Consider the following 27,896-nt stretch of genomic DNA (forward strand, 5'->3'; position numbering starts at 1 on the left):
TGTCTTTTAACTAGAGTGCAGGCAAGCTTAAGAATATGTCAATTGTAAGGTAGATGAAACCACTGGGGAAACAAGTGGCAGTTGCAATTAAGTGTATCACACGTCAAGAACAGAAGGAGGAGACATTTCAGAACAGAGGCACATGGGTAATGGGGAAAGTCGAAATTGAGTCAGTGGTAATGGTAGGGACAGCAACGGGAAAGGAACAGTCAAACCAAGTTGGGGAGCTGGCAAAGGGTTTGCAAAGGGTTTGCCCGTCCATTATATTGTCACCCAATACTACAGCACCCTGTTAAATTTTTAGATTCTTGGCATTTTGTGATATGGCATAATAAACACACACAGTTCCTGATTGAATGGACCTTTGATTTGGACAAGTTGGGAGCCCTTTGATAGGCATCATGGTTTGAGAATGTAACAGCACAACTGAATGACAGTAAAGTTAGAGGATTGAGGGAAGTGAATGATATACTTTGGGGTCAGATAAAATATTTGAGATCAAGGAGGGCATGGGATAAGTACACACATGCATGCCCAAAGATAGTAAAGGAGCAAAAAAAGGAAAAAGAACAGAACAAAGTGGAAGACAAACAGGGAAAGAGGAACGTGAATCAGTGAAAAATATCATTGAGTTATTTACTTGTATACAAATGGCTGTACGGGCTGCACAGAGACAACCAGAACCATGCCATCCCAGAAAGAGTCAGCTTTACATAAGGATCATGTGCCACTTTTAGCTTTGGCCACAGTAGCACAAGGACCAAGCTGCCAACGCGTGCAGGGGGCATACATGTTGATAGTTGCACATCCTTCATATGCTAAATTTGTGACTAGGTGCGGTACAGCATATGGAAGTGCCTCTCAGACACGTGCTGCTGGGCAGGGAGAGAGAAGGGCAACAGCAGTCTAACCTGATTACCGTATATCTCCCCTGGACAGCAGGGATCTGATAAACGTAGCAAAGGATATCACAAATATTAGGTAAAAGACACAGCATTGTGTGGACATTCTCACAATGCTACAATCCCTCCTGGGCTGGCATGAATTAGCTCATGAGGCTAGTAAGGCCACCAAAGTAAGCCAAGAGTTGGCTCCATGAACAGCCCTTGACCGAGGTACTGGGGATGCTGTAGCCCAGGTAAGAGGGGCAATAGTAGCAACAATTCCTGAAATATGCCTGAGAAAAACTGATTGGGCTAAGATATCTGCTGTACGTAGAATAAAGGGGAAGCTCCGACAGATTATTTAGATAGATTGAAGGTGGTGTTTACCCAGCATTCTGGCCTCACTAAGACATATGAGGCGGCATACAAAGCAATAGCTAATTCTTTTGTTAACTGTCTTTTACCTAGAGTGTAGGCACAGTTTAAGAATATGTCAATTGTAAGGTAGATGAAACCACTGGGGAAACAAGTGGCAGTTGCAATTCAGTGCATCACATGTCAAGAACAGAAGGAGTAGATGTTTCAGAATAAATTGATGACCTTACAGATACAGAGCTTGCATGGACAGGGCAGGGACAGATGCAAATTGAGGGGTCAGACCAAGAATTAGAGGTTCTGAGGGGGCCTCAAATGGGACAGATAATGCAAACAGAGCAAGTGGGTTGCTACCTTTGGCAGACACCCCTGAAGAATTGGATCAATTTATGTTAAGAGCAAACATGAATGATCTGGGGATACTATTTACAGGCGCTAATAGTAAAACTAATATCAATTTCTTAGATTTAATGATTTATGTCGAAGCAAGAAGCTAATGACAAGAACATTCACAAACACACAGAAGTCAACTCAACCCTCTTTGCAACCAGCTGTCACTTTGGACCAGTAAAAAGAAATATCCCGAAAGGGGAGTACATTAGAGCACGCAGAAACTGTGCAAATCAAGTTATCTTCAAACAAGAATGCAAGTTACTGTACAAAAGATTCAGAGAGAGAGGGTACAAGGCCAAATTTATTAAAGCTGCATGTGAAAAAGCAAATCGCATAACCAGAGAATCAACCTTGACTCAGAAAATACAACCAGTCAAAAGAGAACAAGACAAAGTCAAATTCATCACCACGTACTGCAGCAATCAATGAACACTACAATGGATATTATGCAAAAATTGGTATTTTCTTCAATTGGATGAACACATCAGCAAATACATTGATGATCATTCAACTGTCACCTACCGCTGAACCCGAACCTTAAAAATGAACATAAGCTCATCCATGCTGCCAGAAGAAGATAATCCCACAGTAAATACATGGTTACAAGCAACAGTACCTGGATTTAGAAAGTGTGGCATGTGCACAATGTGCAAGTATGCACATGAACCTACTAAAAAATTGCAGGACATGCATGGAACAATGACAACCATCCAAGACAACATCAATTGAAAGTCTAAATATGTTGTTTGTTTGTTTGTTTGTTTATTTTTTTGTATAGCGCTCCAGACCCAGGGGTATGTGGGCGCTCAAGGATATGGTTACAGGCATGGGTAATATACATTGGGTCATTTGTGCAGCATTTATACAAGTTACAGAATTACAGTTAATGCAGATAGCAATCAGACAATATAATAGGTCGTAAAGGATATGAGTAGCAAGTTTATGTTATGTTTATGCCATCATCTGTATTTGTCGTAAAATCTACATTGGAAGCACTATCCGTGAATTGAGGATTAGAATTTGGGAACATCTGGCCCTAGTTGGCAGTCAAGATGGAACACTGCCACTAGCGGTCCGCTGGCAAAACTATCACCAAATGGATGACAAACGTGGCATTACTTTTATTGGACTAAGAAAGGTCAACCTTGGCAGACGTGTAGAGAATAGAGAACTATGTTTGAGGCAGCAAGAAGCGCAAACAATTTTTAGATTTAGATCTACTATTGTCGGACTTAGCTCCAACAATGAGATGGGGTTCTTTTTGTAAGGGGACCCCCTCCGTTAATAAACCTTTAGAAATGGAATCTGTCCACATCGGTTAGGACAGGGTGATGAACCATGGTTGAAATGTACATACACTATATGTGACATTGCACTAACTTACCGTCTGTATCTTATATTCTTCCCATAGCATAATGATGGTGTAGGTACCTATTTAGGCACTTTGACTAAAATAGGTCAATCACCCTTAGAGTCATGGCATCAATTAACAACGTTTCTGGTTAAACGATACAACTCAGTAGAATTGGCTCTTACTTAATTGCAACAGCCTATACAAATTCATTCGTATTTTGATTAGAACAGTTAACGACAGGTCTCAAGCACAATCAGCATAGAAATAAAAACCAGACTTCCTGACCATTGCAGTCCGGCAGGTGGCAGGTTTGGGTGCTATACAAGTTAAATGTTGTTAGTGATTTACTAATACTAATTTACAAATGCTATTATTATTTCTCACGAGAGGCAGGACTAGTAGCTAGAAACTAAAATATTATCACACAAGTGGGGGTATGTATATTTTTCATGACGCTTGAAGAAATCACAGACACTTTCACGGTAAGCCCTTAAGTGGTTGCACGCGGCCGATATTTGCAGAGTCAGTGCATTAATAATGATGTGGCACCTAGCGGATTGCGCATCAAGTATAGCATCAAAATATGGTATTTGTGTTAGCAATTAAGTAATTGGTACTAGATTTTGTGGCAGCCTCAAATGAACTAGCCACTCCAGCAGGAGAATGTTAAGCTATATCATAGATCTGAGATGCACGTTCCATAGCTTAACTATTGATGGGTACTACCAATGCGCAGAGACAGCCATACACGATGCCAAATATTGAATATTGGATTCAAATCCATTAACTGCTCTAAAATCAAACCCAAAAGCTATGAAAGAAGAGAAGCATGTCAATTTTTAAAACCGCTCAGTTGCAAACATTAGCAGTCAACAAAACGAACCACATAAACAACATGTATGTGTTCAAATGACATTACTCATAATATACTTTCCGTAGGTGGGATTTAACCCATTATTGGTGCAACTACTTGAATTCCAAATTCAACAGAAAAGACACACCTACTGGGTAAGGAATATCCCTCTACCTTAATTGACTGTGCATTCAAATAAGGACAATCAACCAACACCCCTCTGTTCATGACTAATATGTTTAATCTGTGTTCTTTTTATTTCTCCCATTTATTGCTTTTCTTTTCTGTTTCCCTAAAACCCCCTACCCCCCTTACATCTCTGTGTTATCAACACATATTTACTAACAAAATGCACAAATGTTATTCTATTATTTTTGATGTGACTTGTTTCATGATTTGGTTCTTACTTTGCACACATCTTTGCTATTTATGTTGTTATCCTCTTACTTTGTTATTCGAAAATATTTACAGCCCTGATTGAAAAAGGCAAAGAAGTTACCGAAACACGTGTCTCACAAAGGGCATAAAAATTAATTTTGATCTAAATATACCTTGTGTTGAATATTTATTAATGGCGCTGCCACCTATGTGAAGAAGGCTTTGCCTTTTTTTCAATTGAACTTTCAACACGGAGCAAGGGTTAGTCTCTGTACCTTCACACAGCAGATGACATTTGCTACAGGTTCAGGGCATTCACAGGTTGATATTCCAAGACCCCAATCTTTAAGAATAAATTCCAAAATATGTTGGGTCCTTGGGATACTCATTGCTGCTCTTAGGCAATGTACACCTAAGTCTATTCCGGATACTCACCGGACAGTGGACATCATTGCCCAATACTTTAATGATGACCACACTCTTTACTTAATGGTACAGAAACTTTGGCACCTCTTATTGATGGATCCAGATATTAAATTGTATTTAGCAGACAAACCCAGATTTATGTATAGCGAAGCGCCCACCATCATAAATTATCTATGTCCCTCATTTCTGGATCCTCCTGCTAGTAATCCTAGTTGCGGCAGTGATTGGCTGCGGCGACCTAAAGGATTCCACAAATTCAGCACATGTAGGATGTGCCAATATGCACACCAGGATACTGAGCAATTTATTTATAAATCAGGTGTTACAATCAAAATCAAAGATGTTATTAATTGTAAAACCACACATATGGTTTACGATGTCATCTGTGAATGCAAGAAAATCAATGTGGGAAGCACGATAAGACCCCTTCGGATTCAAATCAGTGAGCCCTTACACAGCTTATGCAGTCAAGACCAAAGATTACCCCTGACATTACAATGGCAGAGTTGCCATCAATTGGAAAACAAGAGTGAGATCAAATGTATTGGTCTATTTCAGGCCAAACTGAGTAAACTGAGGGGATATAATACACTTGTTGAGAAATTTGGAATCAAAATGTATTTGTTTATTACACTGCACAACTGAAGGCAACTCTGAGTATGAAATGAATGTTTTTTTTGTTTGAAGTAGGTATATCGAGCTTTAATTCTGCATTGGCGCTACATAAACTGTGTTTCTGACTTACTAATTTAATGCGCATTATCAGGTGTATTTGTTATTGCACATCAAATTACCACGATTTGTAATATTGCGAGATGCCAGTGTTCATGACCAGTTTAACAAGGAGGAATGCCCATGCAGGGCCTTTCTCTTTTTTCTCTTTTTTTTCTTTTCTTTTCTTTGCAATGCTAATTATGATATGAGTAAATACCAAATGCCGATAAATATGCAAGGGTGATGGGAGAAATGCAAATTCATACTGACAATTTAGTCTTTAATACTATAATTGATGTTATACTATACCAGGTGACTGTAGTCACTAATAAGGCCTATGGATTTCAAGATACTTAGGAATGATACCTGTGTTTGAAGTTCTATAAGCGTATCAGCAGGCTACCTTGTGTGCTGAACCATTCACCATTAATGGTTTAGTTGTTACACGCTTGGGTATATGCAGAGAATGCGTAGCACATACCCGGAAATATATTTTTTAAAGGCAGGCGAGACGCATGTGCAGTGCGAACCTGCAGGATGCCGCGCACAAATCCGAACAGTGTTATTTGTATTGACTCCCCAGCCAAACGGTCCTACTACTATGTAACGAAGGCACAACAAGAAGCATAACCCAGCACAACTAAGGGCTTCATAATAATACTTTCTAACAGGAGAGTGAGGCACAGTTAATGCTAATTATGAATGACGACATAACTCAGTAACGGTTACTTAATTTTGTTTGTTTTAAACAGCTAATTTACAAATATAATAAGTACGGCAATCAGTGATTTTACTATCTTATTGTGAGAGACAGACCTGAACCATCTTAAGGGGTAAGAATACTTCATTTTATAACTGGCAAGCCTCCATGTCCCCGTTCAGTTTGTATTCTGTTAACAATTACATTTTTTGACGTCATCTATTTACAGATTGACAATGGCTCTTTTGGTGAGTTTTTATGCCACGAACCGGGAACCAACCACTTATCCACTTAGGACTTCTCACCACTCTGTCTTGATTTGTGAGCACACACTTTCACGCAGTTAGAAGGGTATCACCCACATGTAACCACAAACAAGGGATGGATAATACTTAAGTCATGTAATTATGACACCAACGTTGGTGACCCTTGCATGTCATATTGGCATCTGGTATCTCACACAAGATCTTTACCTATTATAGTTAATATCAATAATGTACCAGTACAATACAAGCCATAATTGGGTGACACGAATACTGTGACTTATGGTGAAAGGAACTGCAATTGGATATTTTGCTTAATAACATGTTATATATTTTTTTTCCACGTTTCGTCTGTTATTTCTCCTACATACCCAACTCAACCCTGGTCTGTGCAAATAATGTATTACTAATGTCATGATTTTGCTTTTCATTTTCATTTTATTAAACCACATTTTTGTTATTGTTTATTGAAAATGGGTTATTTGATATGATTTGATTAATGTGTAATACCCTGGTGTAATTATTTGGATCATTGGGCAGCCTTGATAAAGACAAGTCGTCACAACATGTGTTGGCTGCTCCGATACAACATGGGCAACAGACTACTTTGAAAAAAATGAATAAATTATAACTTGCACTACTAAGCGCATTGGACCCGTATTTTTCAGTTTTGTGAATGTACTTTACTGTGGTATAAGGGTAATACCACTATAATAGTAATGTGGCTGGCAAATTGATTGACTGTAGTCGGGGTTTATCACACTGAGAGTCCAGTTTACGCACCTGGGTTTTTTGACTGACATTCCTTTTGAGACCAAGTGCAGCAATACATTTGTTTATGTCAGGATCTATTGTGTAAGCTTAGGTGTATCATCTACTGCCCCCCAGGGTGGAGTGTTTCTGAGCATGCCCTCTGCAAATGCAGAGGCAGTTCTGGCAATGTTAAAGGAAGAGAAGGGATGTCAACCAGACATAAATAATCAAGAGTGGGGAGATGAGCTGAGGGTGCTGATTGATTCCATACCCAATTCCTTGTGGTCCATTCATGGCTATGAGGTGAGGCATATACATACGGCTGAACCTGCAAAAATAGATCACTTTAAGAAATTACCACATATCCACAAGTACCCCGTGAGGCCTGAGGCTGAATCTGTTATTACTCCTGTCATTAAATTCCTCCTAATTCAGGGAATCATAGTTCCTACCAGTGGCCCATGCAACACCCCAATTCTGCTGTTGAAAAAGCATGCAAATACACCATCCTCGGGTTCTATTGCTTTATTAAGCTGGATATACTCTATACAAGCGGACCCTTGCTGACTCTTAACTAATCTAAGGTTCTATCCCCACTATGGCTCTTGTGCTTTGTGCTTGGATTTATTAAGTACTTTCTCACATTCTCAAATAATATTTTGCTCTTCGCATTGCAATTGAAAAATCCCCACTGAGAATACAATTAATCGATTCCTTAGCTGTCGATTCCCTAGTGGGCCGGAGAGGGAGCCCCAATAATCCTCATGGGGTATGACCAGAGCGCTTATTGGAACGCCCAGCCTATAGGCAGATGGGGTAAGGAAAGGGCAAATGATATTCTTGGTTAGTATGATGGACAGACTTTACTTAAGTGTATATGCATGTCTTACATGACATATGTAACTATTAACCAGTCCATGCCGGAACAGCTAGATCATGCATTCGACTATGGCGCAATGACTATCCAGGTCATGTTCTATTCCATATACTCATTGATAGTTGCATGAGTTCATATAATTCATATTCTTTTAATTGTACTTGTAGATATCATGTAGCACAGCACCCAATTGCATACAGCTGTCTCCCACAAAATATTTGATCAGATAATTCCTACTACCAATACTACATGCATTTGCACTGAATTTGAAGTGTAGCAGAAGTGCTCAAAATATAGCTATTCCTATAGGGTCTCCATGTCTTGCCCTAGTGCATGCTATGTCCTGCTTCAAATGGTTTCAAGACCTTATATCAGATTCCCAGATTTCATTAAGCAGTGATAATTTATAAGAAAATACAACTTTTTTTCTCAGACATGAGGCCTTGGATTTTGGCTAAAGCTGGGAATCCCTGGTCTCCCTTTCTGATTGTGTCCATCCGCCTATCCCCTAATTAAAAGCCAAACATTGTGCTCTGGGAAACTTTTTACAAATTAAACCTGCCTTATGCAGCCTACAAGAACTCTTATCAGGGGAGTGTATTATCATTATTCAGTAAACATTGCCAACAAAAACTATCTGGAACACTTGAGCACATCTCAAGGCCCATCACACATCCATAACCAGTATTAATACATCTCAACACGTTTGCGATATTTATGAAGAATATAAAGAGGACATACCCTTTAATGTCCTCTCGTTCTTCCTCCTTGTTTTTACTTTGTATTCCCCACCGGCACATATAGCATACATACATCCCTGCTCACACATGCATTCTAGCTAATGTCATTTTTACCCAAATTTGTCTATGATGGTTAGTCATATTTCATTCTCCGATTCTCCCCAACTCAATCTTTCCCCCTTCTCACTTTCCCTTTTCCTCTTGTCTCTGGGGCGTGGTTACAATTAGCTCATCCACAGATAACATAAATGAATCCAATATATGTGTACCCATTTACCACAGGGGTAAATGTCAGGGGTAAACAGAGTCTTCAGCCATCTTCTCACAACAATAAAAAAAAAGATGACTCGACATAACGTTCAGTTGGCAATAAAAAGACATAAAACCTCCAAGCAGAAACTGCATCTGTGTGCACAAAGGTTTCCCTATCTAGGGCATGACATCATGGGCGGTTATCAGCTGATGTTACCATCACGAAAATAGTCTGTTTATAAAATTTGAAAACTGCAGATGATTTTGCAGATTAGGGCTTTTCTGGGGCATGGGGGGTTGGTTACTGCCAGTAGTGGATGTTAAGCTTTTCTGGGATACTTAAACCCCTCCAAATGTACACCTGATTGAACACAGTAGAACCCTTACAGTGGAGACAGGACGCCAAAAAGGATTTTTAAGAATTAAAATCATGTTTGAAAGGGCTTTTCCCATAGGCCCATTGGACTAAATGGGAATGGGGAGGACGGATGTTCCGGCACTGTGTGATTGGAAAAATGGAATGTGAGCAGAAAAATGTGTGAGATATTTAGAGCAGACATATTAATTTGCGTTTTTACGATTATATGTAATAAAATTATATGTGAAAAAGGAAAGAAGTGTATAGTGTCATCCTCTATCTATTGGTCTTTGTGCTATAATGTTTTGAATCTAGCACTTCACAGGGTCTGGTGTGAAATATCAAAATGTTTGACATGATGGGGGTAATTCATAGAATTCAGCGCACAAGTGGCGCACGCGGCTGGCGCACAGTGTGAGCGTGCGATAGTCTGCGCCAGCCGCGTGCGCTATAATCGATTTCCGCGCACAGCGTATTCATGGATTTTAGCCTCCAAAAGCAGCCGTGGCGCAGAGTGGCGCAGCGACCCTGCAGCAGCGCCAGTTACGCCCCCAAGAACGCCCCTAGCGCAAGGAAAAGCCATCAAAATCCCCAATCCAGCGCAAAGGGCTGAGCTAACCCAGGACAGTTTACCGGGCTGCCAAACAGCAAAGCCAAGCGGGAAACGTGTATTACTGGAGTGCGCGGGAAGTTTTACACGCGATTTCAGCAGGGTACGTGAATTTCAGGGGTGCGCGTGAAGTTTTACATGCGAGTTCAGCAGGGTACGTGTATTTCAGGGGTGCGCTGGAAGTTTCACACGCGATTTCAGCAGGGTACGTGTATTACAGGGGTGCGTGGGAAGTTTCACACGTGATTTCAGCAGGGTATGTGTATTTCAGGGGTGCGCGGGAAGTTTCACACGCGATTTCAGCAGGGTACATGTATTTCAGGGGTGCGTGGGATGTTTTACACGCGATTGGCCTGTGTACGTGTATTTCAGGGGTGCGCGTGCAGTGTTACATGCAATTTCAGCCGGGTACGTGTATTTCAGGGGTGCGCGGGAAGTTTAACATGCGATTGGCCTGGGTACGTGTATTTCAGGGGTGCGCGTGAAGTGTTACACGCGAAAGGGCCTGTGCGAGTGGGGTACGTGTATAACTGGGGTTCGCAGGAAGTTTGATTCGCGATCTCAGCAGGGTACGTGTATGACTGGGGTTCGCGTGATGTATCACACGCGATTGGAGCAGGGTACGTGTATTACGGGGTTCGCAGGAAGTTTCACACGCGATTTCAGCAGGGTACGTGTATTTCAGGGGTGCCGGGGTACACGTGATTTGGCAGTGTGGGTCCTCCCAGGTGTTCCCTGTACACCCTCCACGGCCCCTGCAGGCAGCCCACACCACAGGGGACTACCCTGCACCCCTGGTGCAGCCAACATGGGCATGCCCCCCAGCAAAGCCACATGTCTCCTTGCACTACTGATCACCAACTCATGTCCCCTTGCACCCCCTCCCCCCAGCAGTGCAGGGCACCTGCCAGCAGGACCCCACTCATGTCCCACTCATGTCCCCCTGCACCCCCACCCCCCAGCAGTGCAGGGCACCTGCCAGCAGGCCCACACTCATGTCCCCTTGTACCCCCACCCCCCAGCAGTGTGGGGCACCTGCCAGCAGACCCCCACTCATGTCCCCCTGCACCCCCACCCCCCAGCAGTGCAGGGCACCTGCCAGCAGGCCCACACTCATGTCCCCTTGTACCCCCACCCCCCAGCAGTGTGGGGCACCTGCCAGCAGACCCCCACTCATGTCCCACTTATGTCCCCTTGCACCCCCACCCCACAGCAGTGCATGGCACCTGCCAGCAGGCCCCCACTCATGTCCCACTCATGTCCCCTTGCACCCCCCAACCCCCACAGTGTTGGGCACCTGCCAGCAGGCCCCCACTCATGCCCCCCTGCACCCCCACCCCTCAGCAGTGTAGGGCACCTGCCAGCAGGCCCCCACTCATGTCCCCTTTCACCCCCACACCCCAGCAGTGTGGGGCACCTGCCAGCAGGCCCCCACTCATGTCCCCTTGCACCCTCACCCCCCAGCAGTGTGGGGCACCTGCCAGCAGGCCCCCATTCATGTCCCTCTCATGTCCCCTTGCACCCCCACCCCCCAGCAGTGCGTGGCACCTGCCAGCAGGCCCCCACTCATGTCCCACTCATGTCCCCCTGCCCCCAGGTCATGACGTCAATCATGGCCCTTATGGCCAGCCTCCATAGCCCAAAGACCCAACCAAGTATTGCATCCACCCACAAAGAAAAGGCAATTACATGATACAACCCCAATGGCAAGTATGTAAATGAACACATGTCCGTCACACACACACACAATGGCTGCGAGTGAATGTGAAAACCCTTATCATGACATGCATGAAATCAATGAGATAATACCACACATCGAAGTATGAAGAAAAAAATGTATTAAACACAACATGAATGTAATGAAAATCAAACAAACAACAATGGTAATAAAAAAAGAAAAGCTGCATGTCCGTAAAAAACTGAAAAACAAGAAATCATAATCCAAAGAAATCCAAAGGAAATGGTGTCCAAAGTCACAGTCGAACAAAGCAAATCCAAGGGAAAAAAGAAAAGTGAAAACCATTGCTCCATGGTGAAATAAAAAAACAAATAGAAGAATCCAATGGTGAACTATATACAGATGAACAATCCAGGGTCCATGAGCCCAACTGAAGAAATGAAACCTATCAAAAATACTACCTAATAAAAAACTATATACAGAAACATGGTGCATTGTCCAAGTGCAACCAAAATAAAGAAAAAACAAAAGGAAACCTAACACTATCTAACTATATACAATGGCGGCGGGCAAGTCCAGCGGCTCACTCTGTGGTGTCCCGGGCCAGGGTATCATCGAACTCCATGTCGATGTCCCGGAGGCGGGCCTCTGCCCTGGCCCCGAGGTCTCGCAGGGAGGCACTCATGGCCTGTTCCAACTCCCTGCAAGTTGCCTCGAGGCACTCTGCCCACCTCAACACCTGACACATGGAAGCATGGAGTTCTCCGCCCTGCCCGCCTCTTCCGCCTGCCACCGCTCCGCACCTACCTGCTGGCCCAACCGCAGCCACACGGAAGTCACTCCCATTCCTGGGTCCTCCTGCCGTATGGCTAATGCCTGTCCCTCCGATGTTGATGGCCCCGAGCAATCATTGCTCCCACCTACAGCCTGCTCCTGCTGCTGCTGCTGTCCATGTGCCCTGTCCGATGGTGCCGGCACATCCTCCATCTGCTGGTCTCCAGTTGCGGTGTCCATCCCTGCTGGACCGCCAACTTCCGACTGTGGCAGGGATGGCATCTCCACCAAGCTGGCTCTGTTGGTCACGCCAGGTCCACAGGGGGACCTGGTGGAATCTGGGCTGGAAGACGATGTGCAGAATGACCGTGCATAGCCTCCACAGAGGAGGAGAGGTCCACCAGAGTGTGCGACACATGGAGGAACCCACTGACCAGGGCCCCTGCCAGCAGTGCCACGTCACAACGCTGCTCTTCGTGATGGCGTGCGTTCTCCACCCAGGATCAACGCACGTCATCACGAATGTCACGTGTGCGCATCTCACCCACCAGGACGGATCCCATACGGTCGCGGGACCCCTCGCCCGCAGGTAGTGGAGAGGCAGGTGACATGGCACTCTCCCCTACCTGCGAACGGGCCTGGGACAGGGCCTCCCTGCTGGTGCATGATGGTGCAGTCACAGGGTCAAGGACAGCGACATGCACAGGCCCCTCTGCGGTGACCTGTGCTGCCTCCTGACCCTGGCCCTGGACTGAACAACTTGCACCAGTGGTACTACCCCACCAGGCCCCATGTGCGGCTCAGTAGCGGGCTCCTCCTCCTCTGTGGAGACCACCAACCTGGATGTCTCTGCACCGTCTCCCGCCATTGGAAGCCCCTGTGGGGGCTCACCCAGCCCTTACGCCACAGCCGTTGTGGCAGATGCGGCACCAGCCCCCTCGCTCCCGGATGATGGTAATTCCTGGGAGGGTGGCTGGGCCTTGCGTCGCCGCCCGGTGGAGGTATCCCCGCTGCTTGGCTCCACAGCGCCATCTCCATCCTCTTCTTCACTTGACGCTGCGTAGAGGGAGACATAGAACACAAGCATCAGAGTACAGCACAAAATACCCTAGACAGGAAGCAATAACACATGAGTGGCACTGTCAAATGTCACTTCCATCCTGTCCTTCCACAACACATGGGTCAATGCATGCAACACACATGCAGAAACACTCCCGGCGCCTGCAATCAACATCAACACCCATGTACAAGGGCCCCTGTAAACCAAGATGTTGCCTTCAAAGTCACATGCATCCATGGCGTTTCAAAGTCAAACACATACTTCTGTGGCGCACACACACACACACGTGCACCATACATGTACATGACATCAGCACCCATTCCTCACCCCCCCTCCATGTCCAGGAACAGAGACTGCCATGCTTTCAGGTGTGCATTCTGCATAGAGGTCCCCATGTTGCATTAAAACACATGCACCTACCATGTGATTCACACATAACTGGTCTCACATGCATGACCATGATGTCCCTGCAGACACACATCCATACATGGCCAATGTCACACATACAGGCAAGTATCAGACTACCAGCACACTGCAACATGCCCTGTCTCACACAGCAATGCTTGACCACTTACTGCTCAACTCCAGACGGGTCTGCCTCCGAAGGATCTGGGCGTGGAGCGCCTGGCCTATGCGTTCCAGGACCCTCATCTGGTTGTTGCTCAGGCTGACCCGGCCCCCCTCCGTGAGGCGCCGGGCCTTTATGAGGGTCCTGGACCTGAAGTCCTCCTAGCGCTTCTGGACATGTTGTTAGTTGCGGGTTGCGACCCCCTCCGTGTTTATGGCAACCACTGCGTCATCCCAGATCCTCTCCCGTCCTTCCTTGTTGGCGCGTCTTGTTCCGAAGAGGGCATCATAATGCCCCAGGACATGCTCCACCAGGACACCAACTTCGGTGGCAGTGAAGATGGTGGCCCTCTGCCTCTCTGGCTGGGGGTTGCCAGTGGTGCCAGATGGAGATGTGCCTGACATGGCAACCCCAGAGGCAGGAGTGGGTGCGCAACTGGGTCCTGGGGCTGGGCTATGGAGCGATAGAATCCCAGTCGGGAGTCTTCTGTTCCAGCAGGGGTGGACACAGCAACTGGACCCCTGAAGATGGCTGACGTGCAGGCACCAAATAGCAGGGCATGTGGGCAGCAGGCAGGCAGGCAGCAGCAGATGGCTGGTGGGAGCGTGCTCGGGGCTCTTGGGGGCAAGAAAAAGGCTTCAGGGCAGGAGCGTGGTCTTCCGTGTGTGTACGCGTGGTCAGCTTGATACGGAGTGATTTGGCACGTGAAAATCTTGCACGTCAACGTGTAATTCGAGGAAAGGCCCTTAGCGCGTAAGCGCGTCAGCACACGTACGCGATATCATTGGACCAAAGGCCCTTAGCGCGTAAGCACGTCTGTGACGTATTGTGCACGGGCGTTGCCCTTTCGCATGTAAAACTTGACGCGCACCCCTGAAATACACGTATTCTGCTCGAACAGGGCCCTTTCGCGTGTGAATCTTCACGCGAACCCCGTAATACACATACCCTGCTGAAATTGCGGGTGAAACTTCACGCAAACCCCAGGAATACACGTACCCAGCTGAAATCGTGGGTGAAACTTCCCGCGAACCCCAGGAATACACATACTCCGCTCAACAGGGCCCTTTCGCATGTAAAACTTCACGCTGTACCCCAGAACTACACATACCTCGCTCGCTCACACAGGGGCAATATTCCTGGGGTTCGCATGAAGTTTCACACGCGATTGGCCCTGTGCGAGTGGGGTACGTGTATTACTGGGGTTCCCGTGAAGTTTCACACGCGATAGGCCCTGTGCGAGTGGGGTACGTGTATTACTGGGGTTTGCGTGAAGTTTCACACACGATAGGCCCTGTGCGAGTGGGGTACGTGTATTACTGGGGTTCCCACGAAGTTTCACACGCGATAGGCCCTGTGCGAGTGGGGTACGTGTATTACTGGGGTTTGTGGGAAGTTTCTCACGTGATTTTGCTGTCAGAGCGGGGTACGTGAATTTCGGGGGTGCGCGGGGAGTCCTACATGTGAATTGGCAGTGTGGGTCCTCCCAGGTGTTCCCTCTACACACTCCACGGCCCCTGCAGGCATACCACACCACAGGGGACTACCCCGCACCCCAGGTCATGTCCCGCAGGCAGCCCTTCCACCATGGGCATGCACCCCACCCAAGCCACCTGTCCGCTTGCACCACTGATCACCAACTCATGTCCCCTTGCACCCCCAACCCTCAGCAGTGCAGGACACCTGCCAGCAGGCCCCACTCATGTCCCACTCATGTCCCCCTGCACCCCCACCACCCAGCAGTGCGGGGCACCTGCCAGCATGCCCCCACTCATGTCCCACTCATGTCCCCCTGCACCCCCACCCCCCAGCAGTGCGGGGCACCTTCCAGCAGGCCCCATTCATGTCCCACTCATGTCCCCCTGCACCCCCACCCCCCAGCAGTACGGGGCACCTGCCAGCAGGCCCCCACTCATGTCCCACTCATGTCCCCCTGCACCCCCACCCCCCAGCAGTGCGGGGCACCTGCCAGCAGGCCCCCACTCATGTCCCACTCATGTCCCCCTGCACCCCCACCCCCCAGCAGTGCAGGGCACCTGCCAGCAGGCCCCCACTCATGTCCCACTCATGTCCCCCTGCGCCCCCACCCCCCAGCAGTGCAGGGCACCTGCCAGCAGGCCCCCACTCATGTCCCACTCATGTCCCCCTGCTCCCCCACCCCCTCAGCAGTGCGGGGCACCTGCCAGCAGGCCCCCACTCATGTCCCCCACAACATGTCATCACGATCCACAATCATGGGCCTAATGGCCACCCAAATCCCACCCCACGTCACCCCAGTTGAAACACACAAACGAGTATTACATACACCCCACATTGAAATCCCCATCACATGAAACATCCCAAATGGCAAGTATGCACATCAATACATGTCCATCACACACACACACAATGGGTGCAAGTGAATGAGAAAACATGCATCGTGACATGCAGGAAACCAAGGAAAGCATACCACACAATGAAGTATCAAATAAAAATGTATTACACACAAAAGCAAGGGAATGAAATGAAATCACACAATGATGTAAATAATAAATAAAAAAGCTGCATGTCCAAAATATGAAAAAGAAGATGTTTAAAACCAGAATAAAAATCAATCCAAAAGCAAATGGGTCCAAAGAGTCTGTCCGTCAAATCAAATCCAAAGTGAAAAAAAAGAAAAATCCATTGATCCATGGCTAAAAAAAAGGCAAATGAAGTGAAATCCATTGTGGAACTATATACAAAGTATAAATCCAGGGTCCATGAGCCCAACCATTGAAAGGAAACCTACAAAAACCCTACATAATGAACAACTATATACCAAAAGGTGGGGCATTGTCCAAGCGCCCCAAATGAAAAGAAAAACAAAAGGAAACCTAACACTATATAACTATTTACAATGGCAGCGGGCTAGTCCAACGGCTCACTTTCTGATTTCCCAGGCCAGGGCACCATCAAACTCCTGCTCGATGTCCCAGAGGCGGTCCTCTTCCATGGCCTGAGGGTTCGCAGGGACGATGACATCTGGACCTCCAGGTCCCTGCGAATGGCCTTGGGGCACTCGGCCCTCCTCAGGGCCCTATGCATGGAGTTCTCCACCCTGACCATCGTGAGCCGTGCCTCTTCCGCCCGCTGCCGCTCCGCATCTATAGTATGGCCCAACTGCTGCGACACGGAAGACACTTCCCGTCCTGGGTCCTCCTGCCCTCTGGCCAATGCCTGCCCCTCCGATGTTGAAGGCCCTGAGCCATCATGGCTCCCACCTTGTTGCTGCTGCTGCTGTGCCTCTGCCTGTGCCCTGGCTCCTGCTGCTTGCACATCCTCCTCCTTCTGGGGTGCAGTTGTTGATGTGGCCACCCCTGCTGGACGTCCGACTCCCGACTGTGGCAGGGATGTGTCCTCCACCAGCCTGGCCGCAGGGCAGAGGCAGCTCCACAGGGCACCCAGGTGACACATGGGTGGGAAGATGGCACGGAGGATGACTGGCGCATAGGGGGTTCTGTTGAGGAGGGGGTCGGAACAAGGTCCAGAAAATGTGGCCCTGGTGAGCTGTCCCAGTGGGTCAACACGGTCAACGAGCCATGCAAGAAAACGTGCAGTCTCCTCATGAAAAGACTGCAGGTCAGCTTGCATGGCACGTTGACGCAACGCCAACCTACCCAGGACAAGCTCAACTAGGTGCCAGATAGCCACATCCGCAGGGAGAGGAAGGCCATTTGGTGTAAGCCGATCCCCTCCCTGGGAACGGGTCTGGACGTAGGCATCCCCGCTGGTGCAGGATGATGCAGTGACAAGATCGGGGACAGGATTACACACAGGCACCTCCACGGCGGCCTGTGCTGCCTCCTGTCCCTGCACTGCACCATTAGCACCAGTGGAATCCCCACCTCCAGACCCCGTCTCTGTCCCTTGCATGGCCTCCTCCTCCACCAAACCCCCCACCAACCTGGATGACTCCATGCCATCTTCCTCCGTCGGACACTGTGGGGTCTCAACTGCCCCTTCTGCTGCCGAGGAGACCAACTCTGACCTCCGTCTCTTGGACCTACCCTCGGCAGCTGTGGCCTGGGACGCGGCACCAGACTCCTCACTCCCTGATGAGATCACAACCTCGGAGGGGAGCCAGGCCTTGCGTCTCCGGCTGGCGGTGCGATCCCTGCCGCTGGGCTCCACAGCACCCTCTCCTCCCTCTTCATCAGTTGATGCTGCAGACAGGGAGAGATAGGAGACAGGCATCAGGGCACTGTACAATGGACTGATACACACATGACAGTTCCACATGAGTGGCGGTGTCAAACTTCAGACATGGCATCACAATCCCCAACACACATGTCATTTGAAATCACACACATGAGCTATTCCACAGCCATATCCCAACGGCCAGCACCATCCATACACATACATTAGCATGAGCAGCCAAAGATGAGCCAGACATCACATGAAACACAGGGAGTGCACTAGACATGCACACACGCCACCACACTTACATCCATGTGTACACCTCCACCAACTGTCACAGTGATGAGATCGGCATCCATGTCACATCTGGCAATCAGCCTTCTACATATCAGTGTCACATGCATCCATGTTGCATCACTGTTGCACCCTTGTCAAATACACACACATGCACATGTACACGGTGCAGATACATGCAGCTGGAACCAACATCCATGTGTGACACCACTACCATGCCAACTTACATACACAGTCATTCAAACATGTGTGCTCACACATATGCATTTGGCCTGCATGCTTACCCACAAATACACCATCCATGTGTCTCACACATGACAGGACTCACATGTGTTAGCCTCACAGCCCTATACATACACATCCATACATGGCCCTACAAAACCACATGTGCACCCTGCATACTACTGGCACACCACCACACGCACAGCTTCCAATCAGTATGCATGTACACTTACCACTCGACTCCAGACGGGTCTGCCTCTCAAGGACCTGGACGTGGAGCGCTGGGCATATGCGTTCCAGGACCCTCATCTGGTGTTCTGACAGGTGGCCCCGGCGCCCCTTAGCATCCGCTGCCTTCAAGAGGTGCCGGGCATTGTTGAGGGTCCTGGACCTGAAGTCCTCCCAGCGCTTCTTGACATGTTGGAATTTGCGGACTGCCACCCCCCCCGCATTGATGGCAGTCACGATGTCCATCCAGATCCTGTACCGTCCTTCCCTGTCGGCGCGCAAACTTCCGAAGAGGGCATCATACTGCCCCAGGACTTGCTCCACCAGGACACCAACTTCGGTGGCAGTGAAGCTGGTGGCCCTCTGCCTCTCTGGCTGGGGGTTGCCAGTGGTCTCAGATGGTGGTGTGCCTGACATGGCAATCCCAGAGGCAGGTGTGGGTGGGCAACTGGGTCCTGGGGCTGGGCTGTGGAGCGATGGTATCCCAGTCGGGAGTCTTCAGTTCCAGCAGGGGTGGTCACAGCAACTGCACCCCTGGCTGATGTGCAGGCAGCAAATAGCAGGGCACGTGGGCAGCAGGAAGGCAGGCAGCAGCAGATGGCAGGTGGGAGAGTGCTCAGGGCTCTTGGGGGCAGGAAAATGGCCTTCAGGGCAAGAGCGTGTTCTTCCGTGTGTTTTCGCGTGGCGAGCTTGATAGGGAGTGATTTGGCACGTGAAAAAATTGCACGTCAGCGTGTAATTCGATGAAAGGCCCTTAGCGCGTGAGCGCGTCAGCGATTTCATTGGACCACAGGCCCTTCGCGCGTAAGCGCTTCTGTGACGTGACGCGCGGGGGTGTGCTCGGGTGTTTCCCCCCTGATGTGGGCATAGTGGTTCAGCGCACGTGAAAAAACTGCATGTCCGCGCCTGAATGCGTGTAATGCGAGGAAAGAGCCTACGCGCGTAAGTGACGTGACGCGCGCAGGCATTTACCTCAGCACGGGTTAAAGGTGAGCGGGGCCAGCAGTTCACTGTACGTGCCTTTCGTGGAGACCGACGTATGTAGCTGCTTCGTGTTGTTTTGCGCACCATCACATCTTCACAGTGATCGAGAACGTATCTCTTCTTTTGGCGGGGATATTGGCTACGTGTGTTTTTCATTATCACGCTAGTCAGACGGTGAGTCGCGCACGCTATTTTTCCCACTGCGGGTGCCACTGTGTATTGCACCCATTTTCGAGGTCATAGTAGCCTGCATGTCCCATGCGTACGCGTTTTTCGTGTTACTGGGTGCCACCGCGTACTGCGGGAGGTTGATTCCACGCACATAGGCTGCAGGGTTGCATGCATGGTTTTACTGCAGTTTTGGTGTGCCTGAGCATACCGTGACCCGTCACTACATCACCGGGGTCACATACAGCCTTGCAGGTGCAGGGGGGCTGTTACCATCTTGCTTCCCACCCCCTTCACCCCAATTTCCCAGGTCAATTGTGGTGTACACCTCCCATTGGCACTACTCCATCTGTGCCGGCACTACTACATCTGTGCCATGGTTGGGAGGACATCAAAGGTGAGGGGCGCCTCAGCTGGGCGTACTCCTCATGGCGGGTGTGGTCAGGGACGTGGCCGGGGTGACCAGGGAGTAGGGGGACTCCAGGGTGTCCAGGGCAGCCGCAGAGGGGGAAGAGGCAGGGGTGCGCCACTTGAGCACTATGTCGTGCCATGTGTCAGAGCAGTCATGCCACCACCCCCTGTGTTTCCGGGAGATGCAGCTTCTGCATCTGGCACTGGCGCCCGTGTGACCCGGCAGTCCGTTCCATTGACTGCCACGGGCCCAAGGGTAGTGGTAGCTGCAGGTGCAGCTGCGGACACCGCCACCCAGGATCAGGGTCTGCCAGCGCAGCCTGCGTTGGCACTTGAGGAGCCCTTGGAAGATTTCCAACAGGCCAGGAGGGAAACTGTAGGGGCACGCAGGGCTGCCCTGACCAAGACACGTGTCCCTGGGGCAGTTATGTCATCTGCTGCCCCAAACAACCGGGTGTTGGCAAGTGCAGGGGCAGATGCACCCAACAACACCCCGGTTGTGAGTCTGCCAACCAGGACAGTTGCGGCCAATGACCCTGCCACAGCGGATGTTGCTGTGCAGGGTCCATTAGAGGGCACCCAGCTGCCACTGACAGAAGTCAGGCCTTTGGTCGTCCCTCCACCTGCCACTCCCTTGGCTCAATCCACCGAACCCACTGGCCATACTGGTCAGGGCGGCATTAGCCAGCCAGGGTCTGAGCCACAATCCAAGAGGAGGAAGGTTGCACCTGCAGCACAGGCTGGGACCTCACACACAGCCACGACCTCCTGCACATCGAGGAAGAAGCCTTTCTGCAACCAGGAACTGGACTTCCTCGTGGGCTACGTGCGGGGCCACAGCCGTGAAATGCTAGTGGGTGCCAATAGTCAGACTACGGCTGCCGAACGTGATACCTACTGGAAGCATGTTGCAGAACATGTCAGTGCATTCGGCCATGAGATGCGCACGGCGCAAGAGTGCAAAAAGCGTTGGAATGACATCAAACGCAGCGCTAAGGCTAAGTGGGCCTCAAATTACAACTTGACTCTGGTGACTGGAGGTGGACCTGCACCAGAGGAGGAAGTCCTCACTCCGCATGAGTCACTCGTTGCAGAGTTCATACCATCTGAATCGGTCGAAGGAGTGGGAGAGATGCCGGACTTTGATGCCCATTCCAGTGAGTGTTGATGCGTGTTTGTTGAGGACGTGTGTGTGGGATGTGTTGTGCATTATTGTCACTACATGTGACGTGTACATGTTTCGGATGTGCAAGTAATGCAATGCTTCTGTGATGCATGTCTGCTCTGCTGGATGGTGGACATGTGGAGCAGATGGGGACTGTCGGCATCAACACTATTGCACCCTACTCACATGCTGGTCACCAGTATGCCCCTCCGGTCCATGTCCCAGCTCAAAGCCCTTCTGCATGTAGCGTGGTGTGACCGTTGGGTACTTCACTATTAATGCGTACTGTGTACATGCTAACTTCCCGCAACCAATCTGCCAGACATATGCTGTGTGGTACAGCCTTAGTTCTTGATGCAGGGTATCTCACTTGTACTGTGCAGAGGTCAGATGCCCCGCAGGGACATGAGTGCCCATTCATGCTCCATGTTCATTGCACGCATGCCCCTATGTGTCCTTGACTGGATGATCACTGTAATACAAGTCCTGGGTGACATACATTGCATGGCATTTCATCAGCCTTCCCATGTCTACTGTGGCTCAGTACTGCGTTGGACACATGTTTAGGGTCTGACAATCTGGGTGGGTCACAGTGTGAAAACATAAAAATTGATATGAGGCCGGGAAGCCCAAAAAAGAAACATACCAACACAGGTTACAAAGGACATACAAGTGCTTTATTAAAAAGCTACAACAGTTACCAAAGTCAATTGACAAACGGATAGCTATTCGGCTCTCAGAGCAACGTAACGAACTTCAACCAGGGTTTGATGCATTAGTAGAGAGACCGTACATTCGGAATACTTGGGCTTTTATATCCTTTATCCAGCCCTTGGCCAACCCCCTCGCAGGTTAACCATTTTTGGGATCAGGCCTAGGGTTCCTTGCCAGGTCAATCCTATAATGTATGCATTTTGATCAGTTCCACTGATACAGTTGTTCATTTACACATAGTTCAGTGATAGGACAAGGTCTCAGTTCGCGACCCCGACAAGTGGCCTGCAGGCATATTAATTATTCGTGTGTGCGGAGGTCACAATGGCCAGAATCTCACTCAGAATGTTATTCAGCCTCCATTTTTGATGTTCAGGGTGACTTCCACATTACAAAAGAACCTAAAATGGCGGCTAAATCCAAGATGGCGACTTACATTACTTTTCGTTAAGGTCAAGACCTTGCCGCAGAGTCTATTCACATGATATTTTAGACAACTTGGCGTAGGCCAATACACATTCAATTACTGAGGTAGGAGGCATAATATTATTTCAATTCCAACAGACCCTCCTTTTGGCCTATGCCAAGTGCTAATATCATTTCTAATACTTTTGCAAATAACTCCATGTATTGTCATCCATACATCCCGAATCATTGTCTGTTATATCTATAGCCATTAGGTCATTCATCAGAACCTCTTGTAACACAAACTCTTTGGATGCTGTATCTGGGGCATATATTCTATGCCCTATTGTGCTCACTGCTTGGGCACAACATCCCCCTAGCATTCCACATATACTCGGAAGACATTGAAAACAGCAACAAAGGAATAGCAGGATCCCCAAAATAACTAGAATAACAGAAAGCACCTTCCAACCCCAAGATCGTAAAGAATCCCAGAACCAGGTGCTAAGATTCCAATCTCCTACAGGGATATGTACTTCAGAACTAAGAGTATGCAAGTTCTGTATTGCTTTAAAAATTGTCGGCGAGGAATCTGAGACGAAAACACAGCAAGCAGACCCCACCAATTTGCATACTCCACCTCGTTCTGCCAAAATGACATCTAATTCCATCCGATTTTGGAGTGCTGCCAATCTTATTGCTTTTTGTTCTAGTGTCATATTGTAGAGTATGTCCGTGGTCCGGTTGATCGTTCTCTCCAGTACCCTTGCTAATCCCCTAATGTTCTCAGAGTTTGTTATTTGTCCCCAAAAGGGCACAACTGATTTTGCTATATCTCCCAATACTTTCCCAGGGGAATCTCCGTTCTTGTCCCGCCGTGGGCGAGCCCTAGAAACCTCCAATGTACTAGCTACAAATACCCCGGGTAACAGGATTCCTAAATAACAGGTTCCCTGCCAATCCTTGGGCAACCAGGGAAATGCTAAACTACCACAAACAAAATAAACAGGCCCCCCTACATACAGAGGCCTGTTTTCTCCTGTCAAATTTACAATGTTCATACAACCTTCAAAATCTCCCATTGGCCGAGTGCCATTTCTTTGTACACAAAAGGGGACCGGCTATGATTTATAGAGTAAGAAGGAGGCACGGTGTCCTTATTGCCTATCGGAGCCATTTTAAAGGAAATTAAAGTTTGAAAAGGAAGAGACAGTTTATCAGACGGCCTAATAGAAGCGACATTAGGTTTACTTCTATTTGCAAAAAGCGAGCATCCCAGGGGAGTTAATTTACGTTTCTCGAAATCATTCAAATTAGTTCCATCAAAGTTCCCTGAGATGCTATCATTCCAACGGCCAAAGAATAGTGCTCTAAGAGAGGGATAGCAAGCAATCGTTAAAGGTAAAGGGTGAATATACCATCCTAGTCCCTTGTTCCCATGTTGCGGTAAATGAGTGCAAATCCAACAATTACTCTTATTAAAAATGGCATGCGTTGCATTCATTACTATCATTAGAGTGTTATTATGATACTTTTGTCTATGTTGGGAGTCTCTAGGGGACAGAGTGTGAAGGTGTACAGAGGGAGTCAAAGCAGTTGGTACAATCTCGGTCGGTAGTAGAGGTTTTAGAGGATAGATTTTTTAAAAGTACCAAAGTCCTACAGCAGTAATTGCAAAAATAACAATTATCATTATCAAAACACAATAATATGTTTTCGGGGCCCAGGCACATTGTTCATTGTCCAAGTTGGTCACCCCCTTTTCACAAGTCCAGGGGGAGCAGCAGTGGAGGTGGCAGGCATTGTAGTTCCTCAATCGACGACCCCAATGTTCGTTGCTGGCGACGCTACGGTCACGCGATTTCTTAGTCCTTCCCAACCCTAGCCAGCAGAATCCCTTTTCTTCCTGTTGTTCAACAGAAACTTTCTTATACAAAAGAAAACTTTCAATCACTTCTCTTTCCCAAATGCACGGAAAAACCTGTGCCATAGTTCTATTTTCTTTGTCGAAGGTTGTACCTGGTGGTACCCAAGATTGTTTGATCCAAAAACAAGGCGTCGTCACTTCCTGAGGGAAGGGACGTATCGGAGGCGACGGAAGTCGCAGAACTTGAAACAGTGTTTTCCGGAAGTGATTTTTCAAAAGAGTGCGGAGACGAAATGGACTGTTCCCCAAGCTCCACGGGCTCAGAGAAATTCTCCGACGCACTCACAGCGCTGTTTGCTACTCCAAGATCAGGGACTGTAGCATCAGCGAGGGGATCTGCTTCTTCTGTAACGTGTGGCGTCGGGTGAGGAAGTTTCTTGACATGCGTCGCGTGGATCCAGTGTTTCTTCCCAGCCACCCGCACTGCTGTCTGGGTGACCAACAGCACCTGGTAGGGTCCTTTCCAACGAGGATCGAGACAGGAAGACCTTTCGTAGGCCTTCACTAGGACCCAACTTCCAGGCTGTATATCGTGTCCTGGGCCCGTGAACTGTACAGGTAAAGCTGAATACACCTGGTGATAAATGAAATACAGGTTTTTAGTTAACTGGTTACAGTAGTCTACAAGCAATACATTTTCCACCTCTCTCAGGGCTTTAGGTTTTGGGAGACCCCAAATGTTAGCAGGTCTCTGTAACGCTCACCTGATTCCCACGGAGGCGCAGGTCTGGCTTCGAGTGCTGGTGCTTCTTCAATGGTGAAGCGCAGGACCCTGAAGATGGACAGGAAGGGCCCCTCTACTCTGGCTTCTCTGGCTCGCAGGAATATTCCCCTGTGCGTGAAAAGGGAGTATTACCTACTGACTGAGTTATGCTCAAGCCTCCCACTCTCCTCCAGCCCTCCACGATACCCTTCCACGATTCCCCGTGAAGTCCCACCTTAGGGTCAAGAAGGATGAGCTCTCCATCCTGCTTCTGATGCAGGGGCGCGTTGAAACCAAGTTACTTCACTGGATTGAGGATTGATGGGAGTTCAGGTAAGCTTGACTATTCAGGTAAGGCGCTGTAAAAGTTCTGCTGCAAGTTCTAAAGTCCAAGCTTAATAATATTGTTCATTGTCTTGTTGCAGCAAGCGCTAATGCTTATGTCTTTTTCCCCTTAGGGGCCGGGGTTCGGAATGCCGGAGATATGGCCCCGACCCGAAGTGAAACGTGCAGTTCCAGTAAATGACAGGTAAATTCTGGATGAGCGCTCGGGTAATGTCTTTGCATTCGCTCATTCAATGTCTTTGTCTTTTTTCCCCATAGGGGCCGGGGTCCGGAAAATGCCTGGAAGCGGCAAGACCCGAAATGAAATGGGAATGACCCAACAGGTAAGTCTTAGAAGGAAACTGAGCTTTTCCTATTCCTTTCCTTCTCTCACCTTGTTCTTGTCTTTTTCTCTCTAGGCTCTGGGAAGTGGCTGTGGATCCGGATGATCGCTGCTGAAGATGGAGGCGTCCAGGATAGGTGAGTGAAATGCAGCGCTGCAGCGATCGTAGCAAAATGCTTTTAAAAATGATGTCTTCCTTTTCAGGATCGTCGGTGTGATGTCTCCGTGGTGCTGATTTAGCAGGTAAGGTCTTTTGTCTCCCTTTGCAGGTGACCCAGGATACTGACAGGCGTGGCTGTGGTCTAGATGCAGGAGCTGACACGGTGAGCGTCCAGCTGCGAGGAGCAGAACAACGCGAAGCGTGAGTTGCTGATCGGGTGTGGTTTAAATAGCTTTGGAAGAAGTTCCCAGTGTGTATCCTTCCACCGATCAGGTATGTATCCTTCCCCGACCACACCAGGGTGGAAAGTAGTCCCACAGGTAAAGTAGTTCCATTCAGGCCTCAAGAGGGCCTGGATGTAGCAGCATGGTCTGCATCAGGTAAGTGCACATTAAAACACTTGAACACATGTCTAGCTTTATGAGCCTGGCGCCTAAGGCGCCAGGACAGGGGTCCAACATGAGCCTGGCGCCTGAGGCGCCAGGACTGCGTCCAAAGGGCCCCAGCTTGGGCCCGCTGGCACTCCCCTGGGGGAAATGATGCCTACCTCTGGGGTTGCTGGGTCGGACCTGGCTCCTTGGAGGTAGGCATCATGACAGTCTCCCCATCACTACCTCAAATGGAGAAAGCCCAGTTTTAGTTTGAGGTGTGGTACGCATAGCCAATAATACAATAGGTAAGGCATCTGGACATTTCAGTTTGGTATTGGCACATGTTTTTGCAAGCTTATTCTTTAAGATACCATTATGTCTTTCCACCAAACCAGCACTTTGAGGATGCCTAGCTGAGTCAAATCGTTTCTCAATATGTAATGCTGTGCATATCTGCAAAATTACTGCTGCAACAAAATGAGGACCATTGTCTGACCAAATTACCCTTGGGAGCCCAAATCGAGGAAAGAATTCTTTTACCATAATCTTTGCAGTGGTCATGGCAGTAGCATCTTTAACGGGGAAAGCCTCGACCCATTTACTGAAGGCACAAATAATTACAAGAACATATTTCAGATTGTTACACCGTTCCATCTCAATAAAATCAAAGTGAATGACCTCGAAGGGAACAGAAGGGGGCCCAAAGCTTCCCCTTGGAGTTACTGTCCCCTTACCCACATTGTGCTGTAAGCAGATCATGCAATTCCGAACATGATGTTTTGCAGTCTCCGGAATCTTGTTATTCACCCAAACTTGTTCTAACATTTTCGTGATCTGCTGAGCACACACATGGGTAGGACCGTGTGCCATCGTAACCATTGCCAGTACATATGAATCAGGGAGCAACCATTTTCCTTCAGATGTATCCACCCAATACCCATCATCATCTAGTCTCCCCATTCCTTCGGCCCATCTTTTAGATTCTTCTACTGTAGCATCAGTTTGAATATCCCGCACAGACCCAATACCTTCATCCATTACATAGGCATCTTTTGTTTCCCTTAGCAAATACATGTCTGTGCTAAGGTCTGTGGCCGTTTGCCTGGCTATCAGGTCCGCAAAGGTGTTCCCTTTTCCCACATCATCTACGACCTTACGATGTGCTGCACATTTCATGATCGCTAACAGTCTAGGGAGCGAGAGTGCCGAGAGCAATTGCACTATCAAGGGGCCTTGCTGAATCTTGGTCCCATGTGAGGTCAGGAACCCTCTTTCCGACCAGAGCCTCCCAAAGTTGTGAGCCACCCCA

The sequence above is a fragment of the Ambystoma mexicanum genome, chromosome 7q, assembly GCF_040938575.1.
Source record: "Ambystoma mexicanum isolate Mex_15411 chromosome 7q, UKY_AmexF1_1, whole genome shotgun sequence".
NCBI classification, from domain to species: Eukaryota; Metazoa; Chordata; class Amphibia; order Caudata; family Ambystomatidae; genus Ambystoma; species Ambystoma mexicanum.